Here is a 5,274-nt window from a genome sequence, read left to right as displayed (position 1 = left end):
CTTGCAATTGTAGTCTCAAAAATTGTAACTCTGGTACACAATTCCTTTCAGGCCAGATTCCTCTCCTTCCATGTAACACATGGACAGAGTCCTGCGCTGGCTGAATGTATTGGAGCATCCTTTGGGATTTATTCATGTATGTGGTTTTCTGAGTGTCATGGCTGAGAACAACATAGGGCAGCACAGTTAGTATTCTATTTTTAAAATGTGGATCTTATCCATACTTTAAATTGCAGTAAAGTTATATTTCTTGCCTTTTGTTTAAAAAGTGGAGGAGGCATTAATTTATAGATCACCAAAGTGAAAKTAGAGTGTTTCCATGCCTCAACCATRTGCTTCCCAAGTAAAGTCAGTTAAAAGGCTATTCATTATTAAGGAATTGTTTGTGTGGGAGTGGGGTCAGTTCAAAAAGACAAAAGCCAGCTTGGAATAAGGCAGAGGAAAACCTAAAACAAATCAGCAGGACAAGTTGCAGGACAACCCTAAGTATAGGTTTTGTGCTTTGCGGAAGTACAAGCTTCAGAAGAAATATTGTTGATTATTGATGCTAAGTTGTGGTCATGGAAACAAGTCTTCAATATTAGATCAAAGAGACACCTCACTCCATTATTAGTTTCTCATCAGCAAGTAGCTGTGAAGTCCAAGTTGATCCACTTGCAAAGGAAATAAACCAAAGGATTTGTAGGTTAGACTGGCTCTTCCTCATGGGTGAGGTTCAGACCTCAGAGGATTCACAGCCTGACAAGGCCAGGTCAGTAGTGTGTGGTGTAGGAAGAGACCATATAAAATTTTGTTTTAATCCTTTAAACATTTCTTGATGTGGGAATAAAGGTTTTCCCCCAACCTTTCATAACAGAACATAGGGAAGAAGTATGAAGAGTCCTAAAAYCTGAGTTGCAGGAAATAAGACAGAAGTAGCACAAGGCAGTTTCTTTGCTTTAGTAGTTTACAGAGCAGATTTTATATTAAAGTTGAGGTATGATGGATGCCCACCATAAAACTTTCCATTTATCCAAGCAAACAGAACATGGCAAAGAAGCATGATTCCATATGGAATTGCGGGGTTGGAATCAAAACACCACCTACATCAATGCAACCAGGACCATGGCTTCTTTAACACAATTGTTTTCATGACATTAATTTGCCTACAGATTTTTTAACACTGTTCTGACTCTAGACAGCATAGCCTTCTTTAGCATCTTTCAGATAYAGGAATAGTATTTGGGAAGGCTTAGGGACCAATTTTGCATTTGGAGAAAGTAAGGTATGAGAATGTAAAGTGCTTGCTGAGGGCAGGGCAAGCTGTATGRGATACAGTTTGGCATTTTCTACAGCTGAACACTGAGAATGTAAATAAATGTTTCCTAATAAAGTTTTAGATGGAAACAAAAATTACATAATTTTTAAAAATTTTTTTAAAATTTTTTTTAAAATCCAAAATATATTTTGATTAGTTTATGCTTGTCTTTGAAGAAGATATGAAGACATTTCCCAGTTCTTTGCAGAATAGGCAGTTTGCAGAGCCACCAATTACAAATACCATTTATCAGGGCACTTTTTCTTTTTTAACTTATGAGCTTTGATAGCTCAAATTATCTCTAACACTGAAAAATAACAAGGATTATTTACATTGTAGTTTGCTTGTGTCATGCACATGGTATCTAATTTTCTGTTCTCTGTTACAGAGTCCCCACCTAACCTGAGCCAGCTTCTGCAGACCTGCTTGCTTGAATCTTTCCAGTGCCCCAGGGATTTTCCCTCTCACACTTGTGAGCAGCAGGTTTGCTCAGCTGTGGAACTGCACCCTGGCAGAGTCCAATCTCACCATCTCTGCAGGAGACAGCTTGGGCTGGCACAGAGTGCCACAGAGGTTTAGTGACACTTGGGAACAATGGGACAGAGGTAACAGTTTGAGAATTCCTATTTATATTTCAGTCTTAGGAGTGGGAAGAAGTAATTCCAGAAAATTAAGCTGAGGCTGCCTCTAACCCACCATCCATCAGACTGCTCCTACCAAAGGAAGAAGTTTTACCTCCCATCTGTGGTTCGATGGTGGTGGTAAATGACCAGGCATCCCACCTGAAGTCATCTTGACATGACTGATCTTAAAGAGATCAGTGTCTGCCCCTCCACTTCCCCTAAGGAGGATGTTCTAGACTGCAATGTTCTCCAGACTGAACAGACCAAGTGACTTCAGCGGCTCCTCATAGGGCTTCTCCTCTAGAACCTCCACCATCTCTGTAGCCTTCCTTTGAACACTCTAGATGCTTATATTGTGGCACCTAAAACTGCCCTCAGGACTCAAGGTGAGGCTGCCCCAGCCCTCAGCAGAGCGGGACAATCCCCTCTCTTGCCCAGCTGGCAATGCTGTGTCTGATGCCCACCAGGACAGGTTTGGCCCTTCTGGCTGTCAGGGCACTGCTGACTCACGTTCAGCTTGCCATTGACCAGGATCCCCAGGTCCCTTCCCATGGCACTGCTTACCAGCCTCTCATYCCCCAGTCTGTCCATACATTCAGGGTTGCCTCATATCAGGGGCAGAATTCAGCACTTCCCCTCTGTYAAACTTCGAATGGTTGGTGATTGCCCAGCCCTCTGATTTTCCAGGTCTTTTCAGGGCCTCTCTTCCCCCAAGGGAGTCAGAAACTCCTCCCAATTTTGTGTCCTTGGCAAACTTCRTATCCCTTCCAGTCCTGCRTCCAAGTCATTTATAAGGATGTTGAAGATCACAGGGCTGAGGCTGGAGCCCAGTGGAACCCCACTAGGGACAGGTGGGGTGCAACCCCATCCACTGGAACCCTTTGTGTCGACCCTCGAGCCAATTGCTCACCCTTCACATGATGTGTTTATYCAGCTGTGTGCTGGACATTTTGTCCACAAGGATCCTGGGAGAGACAGTATCGAAAGCTTTACTGAAATCCAAAAGGATTACATAAGTGGCTCATTAACATGTTTAATTAGATCTRTTTATAGGACTAATAAAACTGAGAAGCTTTTAGATACAGAAAACCTTCAAAGATATTTGCAAAAGTATGAAGTTAAAGTGTCCTGTGTTTTTATGGTGAGCTGCTTGCAGCAGGAGCCTGGAGTACTRTGTTAAGGGGCATTAAATCTGATGTCACTGGCAGAGCATCAACATTCCAATAACAAAAGRAGGTCTGGTGGGTCTGTTAAAGCTGGTATGAAAGATCCAGGCTGATATCCAAGTGCTGAGTCACTGAGTCAGAATAAACTCTGCTATCAAAGAATCTTAATGGTTTAAGAACTTTCTGCTCTCCCCTGGGAATATGAAGGAAAGGTCTGGTCACTTCACCTGCTTTAGCTGTCTCAAACATCCAGGCCATTGACTGTGAAGAGAGGAGGAGGGGGCACCTCCAGGACAAATTCATACTGCCCTCTTTGGAGATGTGTTTCAGTAAAGAAGGAACCACCTGCCAGAGCTGTGTCCCAGGGCTGCCTTTCCTTCCCAAGTGCCTCAAYAGCCACCTCACAGATGCCTGAAGTTAAGTAAGATGAATTCAGGCCTAACTGGTAGCTATAACCTAATGATGGAAATAATGTGGCAGCATTCCAGGAGGTATTAGCAATTCACATAGTTCCCAGATTCTTTTTTAAACCATCTTTTATTATTTATGCAGGTCAATTATGCAAAGCCCATCRGAACACAAGAAATGTTTAAAAATGCTGCATTAGAGAGACATTAATATTMGACCTTCTGAGGTGGTAATGGCTGTACCCTTCCTGGCCTGCTGCTCTGCCCTGCTGCTTAATGCATCCAGTTTTTCTATTTACAGATTTACAGATTCTATTTTTGGTGTTAACGAAGAATATGAGCATATGTATTAAAGACTGTTCTCACGTCATCTAATTATAGTACTGCTGGCAAAGTAATTCTGGAAAGTGCAATTTAATTAAATATAAGCATTACCTTTTTGCTGATAGCTTATCAGAAACAATTAGACTTGAAATATGGGCAATAACACCTAGTGTTTAAAACTTTCAGTTTAAAGCACAAAATAACCCGTTTTGACTTGCATTCTCCAGTGTTTTCCTGCAGAGCAAAACCTCAATTTCATTGTATCGGCATTTCTTAGGTTATCTAGAGGCTGCAAGTCTGTGTATCTGGACTCCTCTTTGTAAGCAAAAGCCTGAGCCAAGTGGATGCTTTTCAAAGTGGTTAAACCACTTCAGGATAGTTGACGTTTTTGCCAATTCCTGCTGAAATACCAGATGTATTCTRCTGATTATTTGGGGTCTTCACACAACAACCCAAGAACCATTGGGGCAGTCAGATGATCTCACAGCTTATGCCAAGTGCTTATTTCTTGCAAGGAAAGCTTGATCAGCATTTATGTTTATTAACTTGATCAGGGAGATGCTTTTTTATCCAKGTAACAATGCCAAATATTAGTTAATTCTGTGTAATTTTTCAGCAAAAGCCAGATAGATCTACCAGATAATTAGACCTAAAATATCTCTGCAGAACTATGAGCTCTACTGYTGTTTACCTGAAAGTGAAGAGGGGAAAAACAGTAAGCAGAGCTGTARTRAAAATAATTATTCTTAATTAAAGAMATGASGGCTAGCAGGAAACAATTCCTTCAGAAGGTTTGTTTGACAACATACAAAATTACATAGCAACTGAGGAGAGATGCTTTTCCCAGGTCTAACATTTGGGCAAGCAGCAGTAACAGGAGGATCTGAAATAACACCATCTGGTGAATGCCTGTTTCTTTCTTTAGCAATCAAGAACTATGTGTAACTATAAACAAAGAATAAACGAGAAATAATGCAAAACTACTTTTAAGTTAAATGTTACACAGAATGAACAAACAGCTGCTCTGGGAATGCAGAAAAGAATGATGCTAAATATAGTAGGAAATTTGAGCATGCTGYTCCTATAAATACATGAACAAACTTTGCAAACAGAATGTATGATTCTGCAGAGCTGTGGACAGGGAAACTTAGTCCCAGACTGGAGAGCAATAATTCTGGCAATAAATGTAGCAACAATTTAACCCTCACACAAGAAAAGTTCATCCCCTGACAGTGTGAAATCAAGCTGTAGGACATCTGTGCCAGCCTTTATGTCCCATTTTTGCCAGTGAGAATTCCCATGTTTCTCCTGTTTGAGTGTCTGCTGTACTTTGCTGGATTCTAGGCCACTCAACCCTCAGGAACAGGAGTTTGCCCAAGAAGTTGCACTTCTTGCCAGAGAAGAGAATGTATATTTAGGTGATTTAACATTCAGCATTAGTCCTGTGTTTTTTGCTT

Source organism: Malurus melanocephalus, unplaced genomic scaffold (genome assembly GCF_030028575.1).
Source record: "Malurus melanocephalus ecotype Western Australia unplaced genomic scaffold, MMel_1.1 scaffold_140, whole genome shotgun sequence".
Lineage (NCBI taxonomy): Eukaryota > Metazoa > Chordata > Aves > Passeriformes > Maluridae > Malurus > Malurus melanocephalus.
This window is presented reverse-complemented; position numbering follows the sequence as displayed.